At 35.0% G+C, this 26,393-nt stretch overlaps 1 protein-coding gene and 1 pseudogene across 1 annotated transcript in view; one reads left to right on the forward strand and one right to left on the reverse strand.

Moving 5' to 3' along the window:
• Window positions 1-26,393, forward strand: part of LOC145258089 (synaptotagmin-15-like) — a 906,872-nt gene that overhangs the window by 257,340 nt on the left and 623,139 nt on the right. The window lies entirely within an intron of this gene.
• LOC145258475 (U2 spliceosomal RNA) lies at window positions 8,298-8,434 on the reverse strand (annotated as a pseudogene).

The raw sequence follows: 26,393 nt of genomic DNA on the forward strand, positions 1-26,393 counted from the left end.
ATTGAAAATAAATTAAAATTTAATATCAATTAATTAAATAAACTAATTTTTAATAATATTCCTAACTAAAAGTATTGAAACGATTTTATTACAACAAGCCATGAACAAAATCAGACTCATTATTAAAATAGATTTTCTTTAATGTAATATGCAAATAAAGGTATTCATCGAATGGGGATTTCTTTGGAATTAATAGTATATATAAAAACCATGCTGGAATAAAGCACATGTAAGTTCGTTTCAAGTATGGAGATTAATTTGCGTTCAAACAAACGAGATTACGATTTATTATGTTACAAGAAGATTAAGCAATTAAATTCATAAATATTCCACATAATTTGATTTCCGTTTGATGAAAACCGGTTTTTTTTTGCGAATCATCTACTAGTTCATCAGTTCTGTACAAATGGCAAGAGTGATAGGAGCCTTCTATCATGTCTGAAAGTGACACAATGTTCAACGAGCGAGATCGGAGCTGCACCGCTGTACAACATGCTCTCTCTCTCTCTCCACACACACACACACACACACACACACACACACACACACACACAGATATATATATATATATGTGTGTGTTTGTGTGTGTGTGCAGAGAGAGAGAGAGAGAGAGAGAGAGAGAGAGAGAGAGAGAGAGAGCATGTTGTACAGCAGTGCAGCTCCGATCTCATTCGTTGAACATTGTGTCACTTTCAGACATGATAGAAGGCTCCTATCACTATATATATATATATATATATATATATATATATATATATATATATATATATATATATATTTATATATATATATATATATATATATATATATACATACATACATACATATACATAAGAAAAAGAAAATTAAAACTGTAAGTTGAACTTTACAATCAAAATTTATTGTTCGGCAGAATACTCCCCCCCCCCAGAAAAAAAAACAAACAAACAATTTACAACGTACTTATTGCGCGGAGTTTAAAAGAATGCTATTCTTGTTTTCTTCTCATTAGAGGACATAAAGAAATCAGCAAATTATATTTGTAGCAATGCTAGAATTTGCTAGTTTAGGCATTAAGTGAAACCGCAATTTATTGTAGTCATAAATTGCCAAATAAAAAAAGAAGTGAAAAAATGTTGGATATGTAAACAAAAAAAAATGATAAAAACAAACCGCGCATAATATTTCAGCTTGCATGAAATGCCTCTCAAGTTGATCCGAAATGTAAAATAGTTCTTTAGAGAGAATGGAGTCTTAAATAAGTCCAGCATGACGATGCATGTAATCCGATTGGAAAGCTTTCAAAACAGCTAAAATAATGAATATTGTTTTTTTTTTTCCCAGACAGTGCAGTAGCCCAAAGCGAAGTCTGTCCCCAGTCAAATGGGGCCGAATAATAAAAAGAGAAAAAACCAGTATGAGAAATTTTCATCATCGGCTTAATTAATATATACACACACACACAACTATATATATATATATATATATATATATATATATATATATATATATATATATATATATATATATATAACGATTATATTCCGATGAACTATTCGGAATTTCTAAGATAAGAATTCTTTGGATATTTATGTCCCCCCCCATTGGTGACTGGACCAACACAGCGTTTTATAAAAGTAATTCGTAAAATAGAAAGAATCAGTTTTTAATATTTGCTCTCGAATGTCGCATTTATGTTCATTCGTTTAATGGATTATTTAAACGTTTAAAAATGAAACGTTAATTTTAAATAAACAATTCCTCTCTTCGATTTTTCATTCCTGCATTCGATTTTCTTTCACTTTTATTTCTTCATCGACACTTATCGATTTATTTGTGGTATTAAACATTGGAAATTTCTGAAATCAAATTTAAATCTAGAATATCTAACTCTAACTAATTTTTTTGTTGAGTCAACTACGTTCTCATAGTTTTTAATGTTGCTGTAAGCATTTATAAAAAAAAAACTTTTTTGCGTTGTTTCTTAATTTATTTTTGTGACGTAACTCACTCTAAATCGGTCAAAATTGGTACGTGGGAGCCATCGGATTTTTATCTGCGCATGCGTGAATCGTTCACATGACAGATTACTTATGCTAGTAATAAGTACGTTTGAAATCACGTTTTAAAGATCGTGCCAAACTGACCTAATAGTTGTTGTACTTGACTAACTGTCTTTAGGTTTTGGTTTTGATCTCAGCTCAAGTATTTTGTAGTTTTATTCACAAAAAGTAAACAGTTTAGAAAAAAACTACATAATACTCGCATGCATATGGTTTCAGTTTCTTTCAGTTTTGTTTTAACTTCATTTTTTTAAAAGGATTTAACGTTACGCTTAATATCTACGGTATTTCTGTTTATAATAAATAAGGATTCTGCATTAATTAAAATCTAATATTTATGAATATTTTACGACCGGGCAACGACGAGCGGTCTGCTAATCTATATATCTATAAAAGTGAACGTGTCTGTCTGTATGTCTGTGTACATTTCCCTACGCAATAACTCTGTCAATTTTTAGTCTATAGACTCGAAATTTGAAATACCGGGTACTGAGATTTGGGAAAATCGATGTGACGGGTGTCAACAAGAAATTTTGCTTTTAAGGGGTCAAATTTCAACGATTTGACCTTTAAGAACTCTACCAAACTCCTCCGACAATTTTGGGTCTAGACACTTGAAATTTTAGATATAGGTTCCTTGAACCTGGATCTAACTTAATAAAGTGATTTGAGCTCGAAACTGTAAATTTTAAGGGGTCATAATAGGGGTCAAATTAAAAAAGAAATTGACTTTTTTTTGTTTTGCTAAGCGTACACCTCAAAACACCCGGGCAAAGCCGGGCTAAAATGCTAATCAATATATATTTTTAGATTTCTTTAATCATACAAAAGCTGAGTTAATGCACGTTTGCTTCTCTAAGTCTTTATTTCTCATCGCACTTATATCGAATCCATTACACTTTCTGCTTCTCGTATAATCGGGTTTCTCTATCACACTGAATACTTTCTTGCTCTCAGAGGCTATTCTCTAAATCTACAAATCTACTGTCAGACAATGTATGGAGTTTGGGCTCGTGAATCTGTGTCCCATTTGAGGGTTCTTGATAAATTGTAGAAATGTATTTTGATTGGCCTCACACTTGCTTCTTCACTGCAACATTGCGCAGACGTGATGTTGCTAGTCTCAGGCTTTTCTACAAATACTATTATGGCATGTGTTTCTCAGAATTGTCTGTTCTATTCACTGCTTTTTTTGTTCCAGCTCGTTTGACTCGTTGGTCTAGTGGTCTTCATCAATTCACTGTTTTGATGCCTCATTGTAATACAACTGCCTATTCCAGAAGCTTCTTTCCAAGGACTGCGAGGTTATGAAACTCTCTTCCTGCTCACTGTTTTCCTTCTACCTTTTCAAGACCAAAATCAATCTTTTGTTCTCACATCAAGTGGTGTCATACCTTTTCTTGAACGATTTCCTTAAAGGTCTTTTTTTCCTATACCTTTTAATCACACAAAATACATGCATTTGGTTTTGAGATTTAGTTGTTTCAAAATTCATTTTTATTATTTTCATTTGCTAAAATTTGAAGTTTACTCACCAACTCATTTCTTTTTTTTACTCTCACCCTCTCTCGATTTTGTATTGTGTAATTCATAACTTCCGACCTTGTTCTTTGTTTTAGTGATAATTACAATTTCGGTCATTTTTATGAGACACAAACTATATTGGGAATGTGTATGCGTGAACACCTCTGCTTTCAAATATGCGTCACCACGCCTCTATATTCAACATTCACACACACACACACACACACACACACACACACACACACACACACACACACACACATATATGGTGACGCATATTTGAAAGCAGAGGTGGTGGTTTATATATATATATATAACGAGAAAGAGATAAAGAGAGAAAGAGAGAGAGAGAGAGTGAGAAAGCAAAGAAAAAAATAATCTTGAAGGTCAGTAGGCTTTACAAACTCGTTATTTTCTGATTCGAATCTGACCTGAACTGCGTCGCATATTTTATTAATAAAGATTTAGCAGTCTGGAAAGTCGACATTTGATCTGGTGATTCAACCTCTACGGGTTTAATTAATTTTGATAGAAACCGTCAAAGTTTCTCCATGTGGATGCACCAATTTAGATGGATAGTTGACTCAAGCCATAGGAATTGATGTGAGACTTAGATCTATTTCCGCAGTCATGAAAGCCAGTGGTTTAACCGGCTTTATTCTCCATCACCGCTTTTATTTAGCATCGTCTATAACGGCAGAGAAAAGAAAGAAATTTATAGTAGCGCAGAAGTGACTTGAAATTTTGTAGAAATTTAACTAAATGCTGGCAATATATTCGACTAACACTTGGATTTTTATACAAGATTTTGAATCAACTGAAACAAAATGGCGGACGGAATCAAAAGGTCCATGAAGAATAGACGAAGAATCAAGAAAAGAGAAAAAAAACAAAAGAAATGAAATTGCATTATGATGAGAATGCAAACTTGATACGAAATGAAAATGAAATATTCGACAATTCCTATAATGACCTGGTCCATGTTGATTGACGTGTAATTCTGATTCTGTGTAGTTTTAGGAGGTCCACCACCTCAGGCTTTGCTTTATCTCTTTGTCAATGAGGTTGCCCAGACACATTTTAAGGTCAAAGTGCCCCTTCTCGGGGTCGCTGACTTCTCGATCTCATTTTCCAAACCTGGTGTCACAGTTCTTACAGTGGGAGACAAGTAAATATCCTTAAGTTGTCATGTAGGGAAAAGGTGTTAGAAGTTTATACAGAAGAAGACAAAATAGGACAGCATCTGTCAAAATTCACTCTGAATCGTTGCGTTGTTTACGCATATATTACTTTTCCTGTAAGTCTATTTCCGTGCTCTAAGATCCTAATTGAATAAGATACGTGTGAAGAAATTGGAACCCAGAACATATAAGTTCTTATTCAATCGAATTCAAATTTATTTAGAAAAAAAGACCATGCTTCAATTAGCATGGAGGAAAGAGTTGGTAGAAGTATCAGAGCACCTGTCTAAATTTACATTGAATTGATGCATTTTTGATATATTTCTGACCTCTCTTGGAAGTCTATTCCTAATTGAGAAAGCCGCCCTCTTCTGTGCCGGGTATTAACAGAGAATAACGAGTCAGTCTCAAAAATACTTGAACCAGTTTTCGATTTAAAACCCCATTTTTCTTTTAGAAATGTTTTTTTCCATAGGAGTCACAATTTATCAAAGCCCGGGGGTCATGGAATAGAAAAAGAGGGAAATTATTGAGAGTTGTTTCAGATTGACGAGTGTCTTTTGTCACAGTTTGACGAGCGGGGAAAACATAGATTGGAACTCAGAGAAGCATTTGCCAGAAAAATAATGGTAAACATGAGAAAGCTAGCAACGTCTCTTCTGTGGAAAAGAGGTTTCGGAGAAGAGAAAAGGACATCCTCCACTAAGCTACAAAATATATTTTGAACTCTGTCAAGGCAACAGAAGTTCTTTCTAGCAGCTCCCGTCTAGATATGGTAACAGCACTCCATCTTTGGGCGTACCTGGCTTTTATATAGGTAGAGAATGTCATTAACAGTGATATATCTAATAGAGCGGTAGAAGGATCCCACCATTTTCCAGCAACCGTGGCAACAGATTTGATGTACATGTTCCATTTCCGATCAGGAGTAAAGGCCATGTTCAGAAGCTTGTAAGAACATAGTCTTTCCAAGACGAGAGCAATTCATTTCAATTGATGTCAGATGCGTTGATGATGTAAAGATAGAAGCTTAGTTTTAGATGCCTTAACAATAACCCACAACCTCTTTCCCCATTATACCACGTGTTCAAGATCAGAGAAGAGAGAATAAAAGAGAACTTAGTCAATTACAGCCTTTGATGTGTTCCTATAGATGGTAGTGTCATCAGCATAAATGTCTATGAATGATCTTAAGATGTGATTTGGAAGATCATTGATGCAGATCAGGAAGAGAGTTAGACCTAGGATGGACCCTTGAGGGACTCCAGCATTAATACTGTGAGTTTCTGATTTCTGCCCATCAACCACTACTCTTAAGAACCTATCAGAAAGAAATGACTGAATAATTGAGAAGACATTTTTAACCACACCATAGCTGGAGATCTTGTGAGGTAGAGCTTTATGCCATATCCTATAAAATGCCTTTGATATATCAAGAGCAATTGCTCTCGAAAGGTAGCCTCCGTCGAGAGATTCGCTAATTCTATGAGATATAACTGTTAGCACATCTGCTATAAATCTAGCAGAACGGAAACCATATTGCATGTCACTAACAAGGGTATGTTTTTTGAGATGGTTGACTACTTCTCTATTTAATACAGATTCCAGCAACGTATTGTTTGCACTGAAGGGAAGATGACCGATCACCTGGATTCTTAAATACAGAGCATACTGATGAGGTTCAGCGGGGTGTTGGGAAGCCATTCTCCTTAAAATAACGCTTAAACAGCTTTGTAAGTATAGGAGCTAGTTCTGGTTGAAGCTTTTTTTAGCACAATAATCGGAATGCCGTCAAGGCCTGTTGCTTTACTGGAATCAAGGTTTTTGATTAGCTTGGCAACATCACGTCCGGATATTTGTATGTCGTGTGTTTTTTTAATACAGGAGAATATATGGGGGGCGGGTTAATGGCCTTGGTTATAAAGGGTATAATTAGCTGCAAAGTTCTTGACAAAGAATTTGGCTTTGTCTGATGCTGACGAAATTACCTCAGGTCCCTTGATGATAGTTGGGGTAGAGCACATGATTTTGTTCAGGATTCTGTTTACTCTTTGTCTTAACTGATGGGTACCAAGCCGCTGCTAAGTTGCTTTAGTCTTAACGCACTGAGCATACACCTCTCTCGCGTTCTTTATTACTCTTTTACAATGATTGCTGGCAGTCCTAGAATCAGCTTTAGCGTCAATACATATGTTACGTTGGAAGCAATGGAAAAGTGATTTCTGTGCACAATGGCAGCAGCACATTCTGGTGAGAACCACGGCTGGCTGTTCAGTATTTGCTGGAATTTTTTGGAGGGTATGAAACGGTCTATTCTTACAATCGACCATTCAGTCAGGTCTTATACTATAGAGGACACATTCTTTTAAACATGGAACACATGAGTAGATCTGATATAGAGTGTCGATATACTTCATGATGGAGAGATACCTCTGAGGACTTATAATACATTTTGTTTTTATCTTAACTGATACAATATAACCATAACCCTAACTCTAGCCCTAAGCCTAATTCTAACGCTAACCTTAATCCTAACCCTAATTCTTACCTGACTTATACTTTTGCTTACATTTTTCGCGATTTCTAGGGCGTAACTTGCTTCGGTTATTATTACCAATGACTAAGGATTCGCCGTACCCTGGACTGACTCCCATTACGTCTGGAATCCTCTGGGTACCAGTTCATTATAAATAATAAGAAGCCCAAAACGCAAAGTAGATGGATAGACAAAAAGGAAAGAAAACAGTGCTTAACATGAAAGACATTTAGAAGTACATAAGAAATAGATATATATGAACAAAGAATTTGATCGCTTCGAAAATGTGAAGATTAAAAGGCAAAAATAAACTTTAAATAATATTTCGGAATAGAAAAATTGCAACGATTTTATTACAACAAACAATTAATGAAAATCAAGCGCGAAGTAACTTTCATAGCGTAAACGGGAGATAACTCTCATAGTGAAAATAAATAACCTTACTTCCGGTTTAAAACACAACTATTGTCAGCTATTAAAATTTGTAAATAAATTAAATTGAATATAAATTAAATTAAAAATAAATAAATTAACTTTAAATAATATTTCTAAATAGAACAATTACAAGGAATTTATTACAACAACCTATGAATAAAATCGAGCTAATTATGAAAACAAATTTTCTTCAATGCAAATACGTTTGCTTATTAAATGTAAATTTCTTTTGAGTAAATAGTTTACATAGAAGCCATGCTGGAATAAAGATGTATATAAGTCCCTTTTCAGTATAACAAGGCCGATAGCCATTAGTCGCATGCTCTCGTGTAATGAATGAATGCGTGAATCTAGGATTTACATGAAATTCTTAAAGATAAACTAAAATTACCGAAAATGGGCTGAAATGACTTCAATAAATAAAAAGTAAATGACTTAGAATGACTTAAATGAACTTAAGGGTGAATTGAATGAACTTAAGAATGACTTGAATGCTTAAAAAAATAACTGAAATCCTTCAAAAACAACTTGAATGATCTGGAGAATGACTCTAATGACTTTGAGACTGACTGGTTGTAAAGTGGGTGATCATTTTGTATCAAATTAATACAGAAAAGTTATCCCCCACTTTATATCACAAAGTTACAAACATAAGTACAGCATGTAGTAAGAACAGATACTACACCTTGGTCTTGGCCAAAAGGCCAAGAAAAGCTTAAAAAGCTAAGAACAGCATCTATTAACAACATACCTTTGATCTTAACCAAAAAGGCCAAGCACAAAAGTGTTATGGACAGACCGACTGACCGAACGACGGAGTGACTTATAGAGTCGACTAAAAATTAATTTGTGAAACAGTCTACCTTCTGTACATGTTAATTAAATTGTGAACAAACAAACAAGAGTAAGACTAAGAAGATTAAAGCAAGGTCGAATTAATAGAATCTCTGTGATTGTAATTTGTATAAGATTCAACCGATCATTATGAATTTCAAACTACAGCTGCTAAGCGTAAATATGGGATATATTTAGTTGCTTTATCTGAAGAGGATAAGGTCAGATGTAGAACATTTTTATTTTTGTGAAATTAATAAAAAAAAAACGTATTAGACATCAATTAATGAATGTTTCTCAATGTCATTTCGTTAAAACATTTTGAAGTGTGTTTGGGGGTAATATTTTCCGATTTTTAAATCCCAGTGTTTCAGATATATATTTACTAGTAAATCTGAAATCTTAAAGATTAAAGAGAAGTGAACGCTTCCAAAATGTAAAAATTAAAAGAAAAGAAGCAAAAGGTATTACATGAATGGTGTCTCATTGTTAAAAAAGAAAGTTTCGTTGGAAATCAGTTGATGCGGTCACAAAGACTTAATAAACTGGCGCCGAATGCGAAAGCCAACATTGAATTCTAAATAAAATGACATGCTATCAACGTTTTTATCCGTTTTCTCGTAAGAAATATTTCCGAATTGAATCACAAACACTTAATAACAGGAGTTAATTTTCAATCTATAGTATGTTTTAAACCTACTGGGTGCCTTCAATAAGTTTCCAGACATTTTGTACAGGTATTTTAAATTGTTTTAGTCTCTCAAAAATTTAATATGTTATTGCTATACATTTTATGAGATGACTGATCAATTTTTATGATTTCAGGTTTAAAAAAGCAACTACAATAGTAATTGAAATACGCCCTAATACAGCCTGATTGTTACAGCTTGTGAATTTAAAAAATGCAATCTGGACGATTTAGAAGAATGAGATGCAATAAAATTCTGATTTAAACTTCGAAAAATACTACAGAAACGTGTGGAATGCTTCAGACTGCTTTTGGACCATCTTGCATTAATCGACCATTAGTTTTTGAGTGGCATAAGATATTCAAGGAAGGCAGGGAGTCTGTGAGGGATGATGAGAGGTGTGAGAGAAGTAAGGAAGTGAGAACACCAGAGTTGATTGGCCAAATAAAGAATTTCATGGATAAGGAGCGTCTTGTGTCTATAGAGACATTAGGTGCACAGTTTGATGTCAGTGTAGGAAATGTGCACACAATTATTCACAAGGAACTGAATATGAAGAAGGTTCGTGCAAAGTTTGTTCCAAATGTGCTCAGTGAAGATCAGATTATTTTGACCAAAATGGCCACCAAGACCATTCCTTACTCTCCCTATAATCCAAATCTTGCTCCCTGTGATTTTTGGTTATTCCCTAAGCTCAAGAAAAACTTTGGAAGCTGTTGTTATTAGACAATTGAGGAGATGAAAGAAGTTGTGATGGGAGTCATTGACATGCTCACACAAGAGGATTTCCGTTGGGCTTTCCAGAAGTTGTTGGAATGATAAAAAAAAAATGCACTACAACCGGCGAAGATTAATTCGAAGATAACTAGAGGTTCACGTGTGTATTATCAATAAAAGTGCCCACTCGAAAAAAAAATCTGGAAGCTTATTGAAGGACCTCGTATATATCGTGTGCAGTTGATAGAAACGTGTTTGCTGCTACTCGTGTCTGAATTCTGGTTGCTTAGCTGTCTCGACTCTATTGTTACGTGATTGGACGAAGTAGCCGATTCAGTGCTGCGCCCATTATGCTAATCTCTCAACTCTCATGGCTGGAGAGACAGACGGAGATAAAATTGCCACGGAGAAATGAAGTCATACCATAAGTAAAAAAAATATTAGTAACATTTCATTTTGTTTTGATTTTTCCCCCATTAATATGAAGGCTTCATTTTCACTTCGTTTTACTAGGTATGGGGAGAAGTGGCGGTGGTTTAGTGGTTAAAGACATGGACTGACGACCTAGATGTTCTAAGTTCGAATACAGTTCGTTCTACAAAAGCCACTTTCATTTAAGATGTTGGCAACCTTCACGTGGTCCCTTATGCAAATATCCGTGGAAAGAATTCTGACTAGCAAAATGCCTGGAAAACCAATACCAACTATAGCATCTTCAGATTTATATGATACTAGCATTTCAGAACGCTGTTGCCGGGTGTGTGGAGGTTGGAGGTGTATGTTGAGCAAAAAAAAAAAAGCGGTCAATTTTTTAAAATTTTGACCTATTATGATCCCTTAACATTTATTGTTTTGGGCTCAAATCAAGTTATTAAGTTAGATGCATGTCCAAGGAACCTATATATATATAAAATTTCAAGTGTTTGACTCAAAATTGGCGGAAGAGTTTGGTAGAGTTATCAAAGGTCAAATTGTTGAACTTTGACCCTTTAACAGCCAAGTTTCTGGCCGAAAACCGATCACATAGATTTTTCCAAATCTCAGTACACGAGTCTGTAGACTGAAAATTGACAGAGATATTGTGTAGTGAAATGTACACAGACAGACATTTTCACTTTCATAGATATATAGATGCTGATGATTATTATGAGATAGTAGAGAGAAAGATTTATTGACTCTATTGTAACGTTGCGTTACAAACAAACAAAAGAAATACAAATCCGACATTTTTTCTTTTTTTAACAAAGGTTTTTATTACACGTTACTCTCCCGTCTCGAAACACTTAAAAAGTCTCCCGCTGTCACATGTAAACTAGCCTGGCTAGCATTTCTCTATCCTTCGACCGCACGCCGACCACAGCCGGTCCATTCCTGTCTTTGATTTTACACATTCATTTTCTTCGACGCGTACTTGTTTCTCTTTTTTCAGCTACTGCTGCCAGTATCCTCGCAAGCCAGCTATTTACTGCTCCTGCCAATATTTCCCCATGCGCTCATACCGTGAGCTCAAATCAAAATTCGTCAATTTGTTGCCAGGAGGTGCGCAGACAACAAAACTGATAGCGGAATTTTATCCGCAAGTGAATGTAACCCTGTTATTAAACATTCGGTGATGCGTAAGAAATAACCTTATGTAAACGATTTTTGTTAATCAATATTAAGAAAACGCAATCTATATAATACTAGCTGTATATACCAGCGTTGCCCCGTCGAAACATATTGCCGAGCGAATTGTTTATTCACATATTATTTGGGATACAGCGAATATCCTAACTTGTTAGGAAAAGTGATTTATAGAAACATATATCACACCCATCTTGGTCTATGAAAATCAAACACAAAGTAATCCTCAAAGCTTAAAATGAAAATAACTCTCATAGTTTAAATAAATACGCTTACTTCCGGTTTTAAGCGTAACTGTTGAGGCTATTAATAATTGAAAATAGATTAAATATAAATTAAATTAAAGATAAATAAATTAAATAAATCAGCCTTAAATAATATTTATAAATAGATCAATAAAAATAATTCTATTACAACAAACAATTAACAACATGCAGATAATAATTGAAATAGATCTTCTTTTATGTACTATGCAAAGCATGACCCTGCTTTATCGTTATTTTCATGTCAGGTGCTCCTCTGAACTTCAATCTATCGTCCCCCCCCTTGCCAGACTTTCACAAAAAACACTCGTCTAGCCAGAACCACTATCAACAATTTCCCACACTCTTTACCTGTGCCTATACTTAAACGTAGATTCCATGAACAGGGTTTCTTTCTTAGAACTGCTCGCCCGTGGAACTCTATTCCGTTTGCCTGTTTGTGTTCAAGTCCAACGTAAACAAGTTCTTATTGAACCATCCCCCTTACTAATTCAAGTTACAAAATCCCCACTAATGTTTACTATGCTAAAATCACAATGACTAATGTATACCCATTAACCCATATCCTTGAGTGGCCCCTAGACCTTGATAAGTGGTGCAACCCATGTAACAAAATAAAATAAAATAAGGTTACTCATTGAACGTAGATCTGTTTTAAATATGATATATATATATATATAAATAAAGCTGGACAAAAGTGCATATAAGTTCGTTTTCATTATGAAAATTAATTTGTGAAACAGTATCTTTTGTTCATGTTAATTAAATTGTGAGCAAACAGACATGAATACGATTTTATTATAATAGAAGACACTAAACCAATCTGTGTTCATACTAAAGTTATTACCTTCCCGACACGCATAAAAATGAGATCGTCCAATTATGATGAGTAACTGTTTTGTCTGTGAGGTAAGAATTTTGACGTTGATGATTTTTTAACCCTACCAAACCTGAGCTACTGAACTTAATTTGCCTCTGTGCCTGGCCTTCTGGAAAAAATGGTGAAAAAAAAAAATTAAACGCGTTTGTAGTTTTTGCGTTTCATCTACCACCACTATTCAGCCTTTGTGTGCGAGTCTGCTCAACAGGTGGAACCCTCCTTGATGCACAGATACTTTCTGCAGTGGGTACACCAGAACCTTGTCTTCACCTTCTTTTGAGGGTTGTTTTCGTAAGATACTCCAGGGTGCTGTCTGTTATATCCCACGTGTTTCTCCATGCATACAGCAGCCATGTGTTTAGATGAGGTGCCGCGATTTGGGTAGCTATTTTTAGCTCCCTGACAACACAAGAACACGTGGTTGGAAAAGTAGCGGTTTAGCAGTAACTCGGTCTGGTAGGGTTAAATGAATTGTTCGACAAAAATAGTAGTATTTTAAATAAACACATGGAAAAGTAACATCTGTTTTATTGATTTAGCATGCAACTGACGCACGAACATAAACACACCCCTAATTTCACTTGTTGAACCATGCATAGATCTGTACTTTGAAGACCAGTTGAGCTGACAAGCCATAAGAGTAAGACATTTTTTTTATAAAGGCGACTTGAAAAGCGACATGAAAGTTTTATTTGGCGGTAAAGGGTGAAATAATATATATATATATATATATATATACCCTACCGGTGCGACATTTATCCTAGACGGGTTCAACCGGTTTTCTCCGAATTAAATATCAAATTAACAAGCGGTTTCCTGTCTTTCGTATATCAGAGAGGAGATGACGACATTACATTTTTGCGATTCTAGCAGTGATGTCAAAGTCCTACATACAGCACCTGGTATTCTCTAATGGTCACCCATCCGATGTTGCTTAACTTCGATGATCTTACGAGAACCGGTGTGCCAAGGCAATTATTAACAGTAGATTCTAGTCTGAATAATAATAAACTTGGTAGGGATTATTACGTAGGGATTATTACGTAGGGATTATTACGTAGGGATTATTATGTAGGGATTGTTACGTAGGGATTATTACGTAGGGATTATTACGTAGGGATTATTACGGAGGGATTATTACGTAGGGATTATTACGTAGGGATTATTACCTGTAGCAGCAAACACAATAAAGAACAATTTTCTTTTGCGAATTGAAGCCTTTATACTAAGCAATTCGGCCACAACTGACCAATTGATTGGCAGAGCGGATGAATTTCATTGGTCACTTAAGAACTATTTTAGCCCCTTGAAAAAAATACAGACAACTCCAGATGGAACTCAACTGCCAAGCAACATAGAACTCATTTTCTCTCTTGTTACTGTTCTCTGGATGCAACAGCTTATCAACTATCGCTGGCGAAGCTGACGACTTACTGAACGCTTCGGCAGCTCAACCTGCAAGTTATTTAAAACACATCATATATATATATATATATATATATATATATATATATATATATATATGTGTGTGTGTGTGTGTGTGTGTGTGTGTGTGTGTGTGTGTGTATGTGTGTGTGTGTACATGGATACATGTATACGTGTGACTGTGTGTGTGTGTTCTGTAACTTGATCTTATCTTTGTCGAAAGTATTTATTTAACAATGCAGCACGTATCGTTAATTAAAAGTACCCGAAAAAGATAAAGTAATGTTAAAGAACAGGTGAATAAAATAGCTGTTTGAAAGTTAAAAAAATCACTATTTTTCGTCGCACGACATAATACAATATAAAGATGTATAAAATCTACCGGAGATAATTCTGATCTTCATTAGCATTAATAAAATCTATGATGATACGTTACAGACTTTACTATAACCATAACCAAAATATATACCAGTAACTGGGACGTTGTAATCAAAACGGACATATTAATTCCCTGGTGTATAGAATACTGTAAATTCTGTAGGATTGCTTATCTATCATCCGTGATAGGATATTAGGCATTAAATCTGACCGCGTTATTGCGCCTTATTTATTGTACCCTAAAAATGGGTCGGAAAAACGCCCTATATATTTACGGAATTTAGAGAAGGCCGGATAAACCCCCAATGGAAGCATGCGAACATGATATGAACCTTGAAGAAGCTAAATCTGATTGAATCATGAAGAAATACTAAGCAGCTTTCTCTAAAACCCATATTTTCTTTTTTAAACGCGACTGTTAAAGATAAAGAGTACCAACAATCTTGGGAAATGTTTGTTTACTCAGATTCTGGGAAAGATCACAAGATATAAGTGAGAAATTACAAGAAATAATCTGCGTTCACACTGACACTGAGTATATGATAATACACACATGTCTACGACCTGCGAAAAAAAATGCTAAATATTTTAAGAGAACATATCAAAACAACAGTTTTGCAACCCTATCAATAATCATAGATTACTTCCTGAACAACGAAAAATGTTGAGATTGCTACATGGGAACACATTATTCACTAAATATAAGCCAACTGAAATATGTAAAAAGAGAAACTAGAATATAGCTATGGAAGAAATAGTTTAAGAGAAATTACGCTACAGGATCCATCAGGTTGTGATGTAAGAAGCAACTTATTCCTATATCTATTTTAAACTATTTTTGTTGTTGTTTTGTCTTAAAGACGTGTTGTTGTTCTTTTGTGTTCTGGAATTTATAAATAATAATAAACCATCAGTTTCTCCCAAAGACCATTCACATCTCCATGAAAAATGAGATCAGCCGGTTGCCAATAATAATTATAGGTTAACTGATCTCGCTAAAAGACAAAAATCCCGACGAATTGAAATGAATTGCTCCAAAATCCAATTCTTTCGTTATACAACCTAAAGAGTTCAGAAACCTTTCCGTTTCCTTTAACTAAATTTTAGTAGACGTCTTATTGTTTATATATATATATATATATATATATATATATATATATATATATATACTAGTAGTTCAGCCCAGCTTTGTCGGGCCCTATGCACCGTCCATTACTTTATATGCATAAATATATATATATATTAAAAGTTTGACTTATGTCAAAGTAACCTACATCTTTAATTTCAAGTGTTTTGACCCAAAATTGGCGGAGGAGTTTGATAGAGTCTGCAAAGTCAACTCTTTAATCTTTAACGAGCAGCCAGATTATCTTCCAAAACCTGATTAAAAAGCTTGCTGCATGTCTGAATATCCTTTATGTAAAATTTCATATGTTTACACCCAAAATTTGCTGAATTTGCTAGAAACCGCAAAAGTCAAATCGTTTGAACTTTGACCCCTAGGCAGCCATATTTTCGGCCAAATACCGATTAAAAGTTTGCCCTATGTCTGCCTACACTTTATGTAAAATTTCAAATGTTTAGACCCCAAATTGGCTGAATCATTTGCTAAAGACCGCAAAGGTCAAATCTTTTAAACTTTAATTCTTTGGTAGCTATACTTTCAGTCACAACTCGATTAAAAAGCTTACCATATGTCTGAATCCATTTTATATAAAAAAAATTGGCTGAGTAATTTGATAGAGACCGCAAAAGTGATTTTTTTAAAATTTTAATTCCTTAACATTTATTGTTTTGGGCTCAAATCAAGTTCAAAAGTTTGATCCATATCAAAGTAACCTACATTTTCAAGTTTCAAGTGATTAGGCCCAAATGGCGAAGGATTTTGGTAGAGTTTTCAAAGGTCAAATCGTTGAACTTTGACCCCTTGACAGCCAAATTTCTGGCCGAAAACCGATTAAAAAGATGTTCCCAAATCTCGATACCCTTTATGTCAAATCTCGAGTCTGTAGACTGAAAATTGACAGAGTAATTTGGTCAGACAGACAAACACACAGACAATTTTACAAGCATCTCGATTTAGAATTCCCCACTTCGGATGCTTCTATAAACATGGTAAACTCTTACGTATCAATTGCAAGCTGCCTTAAAAATGTCAAACATTCACGTGGAAAAATATACATTGGAATATAACAACTTTTATATTATTTTCATGTTTCTGACGACTGTTTTCATCCTTAAATCTTTTTCATCATAATCGCTCTGACCCTCGTCAGACCTCAATTGAAATGAATGGCTTTCGTCTTAGGGGAGCACCATGTTTTGACAAGCTTCTGGGTTTGATTTTCATTCCTGATATGAAATGAACATGTACATCAAATCTGTTGCCAAGATCCGTGGAAAAACGGTTGGATCCGAGGAAAAACGGTTGGATCATTCTACCGTTCCAGTAGATATCTCATTGCCGGTGCAATCTCCTATCTACATAAGAGCCAAGTACGTGTTAAAATGGAGTACTGTTGTCACATCTGGACAGGAGCTGTTCGGCCCGAGAGAGTTCAAAGCTGGCTTCGAAACCTAGTAGGTGATGATCTTTTCTCTCTTCTGCAAACTTTTCCCCCAAAAAGAGACGTTGCGAGCCTCTCAATCTTATCGGTATTGTCATGGAAAATGTTCGTCCGAGCTTCAATCTATGATCCACCTTTTGCAAAACTTTCACAAAAATTCGACTAGCTACAACAACTACAATCAATTTCCCGCACACTCTATCTCCGCCTAAATCTATACGCAGATTCCGTGAACAAAGCTTGTTTCATAGAACTGTCCGCCTGCGGAACACTGTTCCACTGGCTTGCTTCCCGGCCGACTACAATATGGTAGCTTTTAAGTCCACTGTAAACAAATTCTAGCTGAACCGTACCTTTAAATTCCAACCAACCTACACCATTAATTATTACTACACTATGACCTTATATTCACCAACCATTATCCTCGAGTGGCTTTGTAAACAAGTGTTAGGTAATAATCAATTCTAACTTTTTTTGTAAGTTGAAGGTTCAATCTTCTATAAGGGTGATACTCAGAATACAATTACGAATTGCATAAGATTTTTACACGCAACCCCATCGATTAAATGAAAAGTTCCGTTCGAAGGTCCGTACAGATTTCCAAGCTCGACATAACGATAAGACGCACTTGAAGAAGATCGGAGGTTACATCAGCCGAAACGTTGTGAAAATAACATCACAGATGAGAAGACTAGTCCGAAAACAAAATCTTTTTACCAAAATGATGAGTTTAGCATTAAGTGCTAAAAATGCTGATATGCCGTAAAGCAAAACTGTCATAGAGTAGAATTATGTAAATCTATTGATTATATTCTAGGATTCTACCCTCATTGTCACCGTTGTTTTAGTATGATTAGTCAGGTTAAGTATTTAAAAAATGGAAAAGATTTTAAAGTTTTTAGAGACTTGCAAAAAAAAGAAAGAATCTGATATTCATGGCGAAATTCATCCTGCAAAGTGATTGATATTGTGTTTATTTTTTTCAATATTTATTTATTTTTTTTCTATTAAGGGAATGCATCTGTTATTATGCGCGCTATGTCAAAGATGAATATACTATACCAGTTTTGCGAATAAATTAACTTATATCATTATTTATTTTTCTGTTTTTATTTTAGAAAGGAAAAATAGTAGAGAGAGAGAGAGAGAGAGAGAGAGAGAGAGAGAGAGAGAGAGAGCTTTGTTTCCGATTTCCCAAGTTCGGTTCGAAACAGCGAAACAGGGCCGTCCACTGCCTTGAGTGTCACAGACAATGAAACACATTTTCGCAAGTCTCGATTAAGAAAACGTGAATCGACAGCGGCAGCGAGTTGTCAGGATACATTATGTATGCAAGAAAGCGCGTCCCGGGAAAACAGCGAGCGTTGACGTCATCACGCTGACGTCACTCAGACACGGAAACCGAATTTCGCTATTTGTAGAGAGAGCTACAATCTTATTAGGAATTAGAGACTTATGATGTTCTTGTATGTAAGGTGCGTAGCGTTGAGTCATGACGTATTGTATTGTTGAAATACAAGGTTGCTGAAATAAAATATTGTTCAAGTGTGCCTTTCATAAAGTATCATATGGTTTAAATACAAGTAATATTGATCTATTATTCAAATATGCTATATTGAATTATGCTATTATTTATATATATATATATATATATATATATATATATATATTCTATTTAAAAGAATGTTACTATCTAAATAATAAATAAATAAATAACAGTGGATAATACGATTATTGAATAATGCTATTATTGAAGTATTCTATTATTGAAGTACGCTCTTATTTAATTATACAATTATTGAAATATGTTCTTATTAAAGTATCTTATTATTTAAGAATGCGATTTTTGAATTATGCTATTCTTGAATTATGCATTTATTGTAGTATGGTCTTAATGAAATATCCGATTATTGTAGAATGCTATTATGTAAATATTCAATAATTGAATTATGCTATTGTTAAATTTGTGAATAATTGAATTATACTATTACTGAAATTCGCTATTATTAAAAAAATGCTAATATTGAATTATTCTATTATTAAATTATGCTATTATTAATATAGGCAATTATTAAATTATGCTATTATTAATATAGGCAATTATTAAATTATGTTATTATTAATATAGGCAATAATTGAATTAAGCCATTATTAATATAGGCAATTACTGAATTATGCTATTATTAATATAGGCAATTATTAAATTATGCTATTATTAATATAGGCAATTATTAAAGTATGCTATTATTAATATAGGCAATTATTAAATTATGCTATTATTATTATAGGCAATTACTGAATTATGCTATTATTAATATAGACAATTATTAAATTATGCTCTTATTAATATAGACAATTATTAAATTATGCTATTATTGAAATTTGCTAATATTGAAATATGTTATTATTCATGTATTACATTGTTGAAGTATAATATAAGTAAAATATGCTATTAATGAAGTGCTAATATTGATATTATTTTTTAAAGTATTGCATTGTTAAAGTATACCATTATTAAGCATGGTAACGTTAAAGTATAGCATTATTGATATATATATATACTATTAATGAAGTACCGTATGCTTCAATAAACATATTATTGCTTTTGTTAAGTATAGCATTATAAAGTATGGTATTGTTGAAGTATACTATTGTTTAACTATGCTATTATTGAAATATACTAACGTTCAAGAATAGTATTGTTTAGATATACTATTGTTTAAACACGGTGTTTTAAAGTATGGTATTATTGAAGTATAATAATTTTAAAGTATGCTATTGCTAAAGTATTCTATTGTTAAAGTATGGAGTTGTTGAAGTCTACTATTTTTAAGGTATAGTATTGTTGAAGTATACTATTGTTAAAATATTGCATTGATAAAGGAATGCTACTGTTTAATTACAGTATTATTTAATTATATTCTTGTTAAACTGTGAAATTGTTGAAGTACACCATTGTTTATGTATGCTATTATTGAAGTTTAAATATGGTATTGTTCAAGTATACTTTTTAAAAGTATGGCATTATTGAAGTTTACTATTATTAAAGTATTGTAATATTGAAGTATACTATTGTTTATATATGGTAATATTCATATTATTTTTAAAGTATTGCATTGTTAAAGTATACTATTGTTAAGCATGGTTTTGTTAAAGTACATTATTATCAAAGTATAGCATTATGGATATATACGATTGCTAAAATATGATATTTTTAAGTATACTATGATTAGCATGGTTGAAATATACTACTGTTAATGTATAGTATTACTGAAATATACTATTGTTCAAGTATGACATTGTTAAAGTATCGTATTATAAAAATATACTATTGTTAACATATGATATTATTTAAGTATGCTATTGTAAAAGTATGGTATTGTTGAAAAATATTATTGTAAAAGTATAACAATACTAAAGAATACTATTGTAAAGTTGGGTATTTTTGTAGTATACTATTTTAAAAGTATGGTATTTTTCAAGTTTACTTTTATTAAATTACGGTATTAATGAAGTATATTATTTTAAAAATATAGTAATATTAAAGAATACTATTGTTAAAATACCCTTTTTTATTTTACTTCAGTTGAAGTTCTCAGAAATCAAGGGGCCCACAACCTGGGGCTAACACTTGAAGTCTATATGAGACACATAGATATTCGAATGTTCCATTAAACCTCTTTATCTCTCAAGCACTGAGTTAGTAAAGAAATTGAGAACATAATTTTCCTCTCCCCAATTAACCATTTTTCTATGTTGTAGTATATCTTTCATTTTGGTCTCTTGGTCTTACTGGATTCCAGGACAAGAATTTATCTAGTCTGGTGGAGTATCCAGCTTCGTGCTATTACTTGAGGTAATATCACTTGGAGAAGGTGCACCATTCCTCGGAAAAGTTGTGGGGTAGCCGTAGTGAAGAGATCTTATTTGGGCTGCGAATACTATGTGATTTTGAATATTTGGTCACGGTTTACTTCTATGGAAAAAGTATTGTTCTGACAAACCCCTGTACAGAGAGACCTTAGACACTTGAGGATAGTGTCTAGTAGGCATACTCTCCCATTAAAGTATGGTATTGTTAAAGCATAGCATTCTTGAAGCACGCTATAAGATATGCGCGGGTGAAAGCATCATATGAGTAAAGTGTTATTTTTTATTTGATATTAAAACAATTTTGAAATATGCACTTTACGGTATTGAGAAAGTATGATATTGCTGAAGATGATGAATTATATCAAACAGAAAAGTCACTCTATTTTTATTCTGTTCCGAAGTTTAGGCGTATTTATATTTAAGGGCGAAAGATGAGCTTGTATTTGAAACATCGTTAACCTTGGGTGTAGTGTTAAGCTGGTTCCGTTTATCCCTGCTACTGCATCCGTCACGGAGGTCGACTAAGCCTTACGGTTTTTCAATCAATGAGTGATCTCTTTCTACACGATATTCAAGCAGACAATATGTTCTAGAAATGAAGTGCGAAAATAACACCCAGTTTTAAAAGGTAATACACGCTTATAAATGAGTAAAATATGACTTACATCTATCTGTGCATTCTTAAAGGATTAAACATATACGTGACGCCTTCAGTTAATATTTTTTTTTATGACATTTTCACCCAAAACAAGGCACATTGTCACTTTCGTGCAGGGGGCTACTATCAGGGGCAACAGCTACTGGGGTACTATGGAGGGAGTTGGGCAGCAAGATGTCGGTTCACGTTACACTTGAACTTCTGCATGTCTGTACAGTTGGGGAAGCAGGGTCCCGGAAGGGAATTCAAAAGTCTAGTGGTTCTGGGGAAGAAACTACTGGAGTAGAAAGTTCTTTTACATCTAGGGATCTCTACTGTGTGGGAATGGGATTTAGCCGCTGTCGGGTTTGTCGAGGGTATTTACGCTGTGAGGGCAAAAGTGCTTGCAGTTCGTCATAGCATTCATCATTAAAGTACTTGTAGAACAGGCAGAGGGACGCAGCATTTCGTCACGTGATCTACTCTCTGATGTTTGTTCTAGCTGAAAGTTTGACCGTGCAATGATTTATATCTCTATGATTTGTGGAGTAAATCACAACTCTGAATTCATTATAATTCCTGCAAGTGTTTCAACCAACCCAGCTATAAAATAGAGCCTGTTGAGTATCGTACAGAGATTCGATTTTTGTATTTGAAAACGTATTTATTTTCTATTGTTATTGTCAATTTCCAAATTATTTTGTATCGCTATCCTAGACTAAAACTTATATTGTGCACACAGTTGTTTGCTATTTCTCTCCTACAGTTTAATAGCTGATTGGCTAACTAAAAATTCAATAGCATATGCGTATATAAAAACGCGTGGTAACCACAACTCTTTGCATAAGCCTGACGAATTCTCACTAAAATGAAACGCGAAATATTGTGTGTAGCTTAATTGCTAAACATATTTTTATAACTTACTATATATATTTATATTATTTAATAATAATGTATATTATAGTTTACATCAGCATATGCTTCATCTTAATAAAATCAGCAGTATGGAGATAACCGTTGAACAATTCTAACCCAAGACCCGGATAACTTTTTAACTCGTAACAAATGCAATAAACTTTAACGACTATTCGGAAAGCGGAGAAATATAATCTATGATGTCTTACCAAGCAAGCACATACACCGTCATACAGTGTGGGACTAATCTAATGGTCAGGAACTTACATTTGCCTACTGACGGCCTATTTTATTTTTCTTAAAGTGCCCAACATTACGGCAGCTATAAATATAAGTTTCATTGTTGTGGAATCATTAAGATGGAGACAACTGCACAGCCAGTCGCACGATTTGAACTCGAGATGTTATGTTTAAATCCAGTCTAAATATTTTAACATTGTAACTAATGCGAATAATTCACAAGTTATGCAAAAAAGAAGAAACAAACTTGATTATGTCGGTTTCGTCGCACACCGAGTAAACCGTATTGCAGTGTTCGAAAAATCATATCGACCAGAAATTGCAATTTTCAAAACAATCAATGACATTGACTAAGTAGTTAACGACATGAAATAGAAACATGTGTGCACAAAGTGTGAAGTTACATAGCGACACTTTCATGAAACCAATATTTGACCTTGTGTCTAACTTGCCGGAAAGCAGACAAAATAATTCTACAAATCATACGAGGGGCGTGCCATAAGTAATGCCTCTGACCCATTTCCAGTTGTCTGATCTAGCTGAAATTTTGCATGTGCAATGATTTATATCTCTACGGGTGATGTGGCAAAATACAGCTCTCAACTTTTTTTTTTTTTTTTTTACACAGTGATCACCACTTATCAAGTCCCGGAAGCCACTCAGGGATAAGGGTTATTGCAAGTACATTACGTTAGTGAGGAGATTTGATGAAGTGTTTAATTAGGGGGTCGGTTCATTAGGAATTTGTTAACATTAGACTTGAAGACATCCAAGTTGTAGTCCAGAGGGAAGCAGGCAGACGAAACAGAGTTCCACAGGCGTGCAGTTCTAAGAAAGAAGCTTTGTTCATGAAATCCGCGTTTTGATTTAGGCACAGATATAGAGTGGGGGAAATTTTTCACAGTGGATTCAGCTAGACGGGTGTTTTCGTGAAAGATTGGCGAGGGGGGACCAGGGATTGGAGTTCAGACGAGCACCTGCCATGAAAATAACGATAAAACAAGGATAGGCTCGCAACGTCTCTTCTGTGGGAGAGGGGTTGCAGGGTAGAGAAAAGGGCATCCCCCACTAAACCACGAAGTCTATTTTGTACTCTGTCAAGGCAGGATAGGCTGTTTTTGGCAGCTCCTGCCCAGATATGGCAACAGTATTCCATCCTTGGCCGTACTTGGCTTTTATATAGATAGAGAATTGCATCAGTAGTGAGATATCTTCTGGAGCGGTAGAAGGATCCCACCATCTTTCCAGCGACCTTGGCAACAGATTTGATGTACGTGTTCCATTTCAGATCAGGAGTAAAGGTCAAACCCAGAAGCTTGTCAAAACACGGGGCCTCACCCAGACGAGAGCCATCCATCACGATTGATGCAAGCTGGGGATCAGAGCGTTGATGATGTAAGGATAGGAGTTTGGTTTTGGATGCATTAAAGGTAACTAGCCACATCTTCCCCCACTGAACCACGCGCTCGAGATCAGAGGAGAGAGAATCCGAGAGAACTTCGTCTTTTACAGTCTTTGATGTGTTGCCGTAGATGGTCGTGTCATCAGCATAGATGTCAACGAATGATTTAAGTATGTGTTTAGGGAGGTCATTGATGTAGATCAGGAAGAGAGTTGGGCCCAGGATTGACCCCTGAGGGACTCCAGCATTTATATTGAAGGCCTCCGATTTTTGTCCATCTACCACTACTCTTATGAGCCTATCGGAGAGAAATGATTTAATGATTGAGAAAACATTTGCCGTTATACCGTAGCTGGAAATCTTGTGAAGTAGACCCTTATGCCATACTTTGTCAAAGGCCTTTGATATGTCAAGAGCAATTGCCCTAGAAAGGAAGCCTTTGTCAAGAGATTCACTAATCCTGTGGGATATAACCGTCAGCACATCTGCGGTAGATCTTGCAGAGCGGAAACCATATTGTGTGTCACTAAGAAGGTTATTCCTGCTGAGGTGGTTGACTATTTCTCTATTTAATATTGATTCCAGCAACTTACTCATAACACAGAGAAGACTTATTGGTCTGTACTGAAAGGGAGATGACTTATCACCTGAATTCTTAAATACAGGGCAAACTGATGAGGTCTTCCAGGGAGTCGGAAAGCACTTCTCCTTAAATAGTTTCGTAAGTATGGGAGCAAGTTCTGGTTGAAGCTTTTTTAACACTATAATTGGGATGCCATCAGGGCCAGTTGCTTTACTGGAATCTAGGTTTTTTATTAGCTTGGCGACCTCATGCACGGATATTTGTATGTTCCCTGGCGTGTTCTGTGTTATAGGAGGAAATATGGGGAGTTGATGGCCTTCGTCGCATAGGGTAGAATTAGCTGCAAAGTTCTTTGCAAATAGTTTGGCCTTGTCTGACGCTGACGAGATGGCCTCTGGTCCATTGATAATGGTTGGGATAGAACGCACACTTCTGTTCAGGATCCTATTTGTTATTTGCCAAAACTGGTGGGAACCAAGCCGCTGATCAGCTACCTTGGATTTTACAGACTGGGCATATAGCTCTCTTGCATTTTTTATTACTCTTTTACAGTGGTTGCTGGCAGTCCTGAAAGCAGCTTTAGTCTCAGTGCATCTATTACGTTGGTAGCTATGGAAAAAGTGATTTCTGTGCGCGATAGCAGCAGCACATTCTGGGGAGAACCATGGCTGGCTGTTAGGTTTTTGTTGGAATTTTTAGATGGTATGAATTGGTCTATGCCTACAATTAACCATTCTGTCAGATCTAATACTATAGAGGACACATCCTTTTTAAACATGGAGTGCAGAGGTAAATCAGATATGAATGTACGGAAGCTATCCCAGTCAGCCATAGAGTATCGGTATACAGTACGGTGGAGGGGTACGTCTGATGGCTTCTTACATTTCGTTTTTATCTTAACTGATACGACGGAGTGGTCGGAGGATCCTAGAGGAGAATGAACGGTACATGAACATAGCTCAGGGGAAGTTGAGAGAAAAAGGTCTAAGAGGCTTGCATATTGATTGGGTGTATCGGGCACACGGGTGGGTTCGCAAACAATCTGAGTGAGGTCATAAGCAATGGCAAAATCATGACAAAACCTCCCCTCATCATCCGTCTTATTTGAATGGGTCAGCCATTCCACGTTATGGACGTTGAAGTCACCACAGATGTGGATGTTAGCCGAGGGATGTGAAGACAGTATGAGGTCTATTTTCTCAGATATACTCTTAAAGATAGTAACTCCGCTGTTGTGGGGCCTATAAAGGGCAAATATAAATGCAGTGGTGTTAGCAAGTGCAACCCTGAAGCACATATAGGGTAAATTAGGATCTTCTCTAGAGATATCCCTGCCACATGGGAAGCCATCCTTAATGTAGGCACATATTCCATGCCCATGGCGATCTTGGGAGTCAGATTTAGCTGTTAAATTGGAGTATCCATTAATTATGAACTCATCTAGGGAAGTGGTCGGCCCTATTCCAGTTTCACATAGAAATAATATGTCCGGTTTCGTCTCCTGTAATTGGGTTTCAACCTCTGGAAGGTTGGAACGTAGACCCCTGATATTGGAGAAGGATACCTGGTAGTAGGGGTCTACGCTAGAAGATGGGGTTCTAGGTTTAATCGAGTTTTTATTCTGGAGATATTTCATGTTGAGGTTTTGG

Source organism: Euprymna scolopes, chromosome 33 (assembly GCF_053919585.1).
Source record: "Euprymna scolopes isolate OS-2025 chromosome 33, ASM5391958v1, whole genome shotgun sequence".
In the NCBI taxonomy this organism is placed as follows: Eukaryota; Metazoa; Mollusca; class Cephalopoda; order Sepiida; family Sepiolidae; genus Euprymna; species Euprymna scolopes.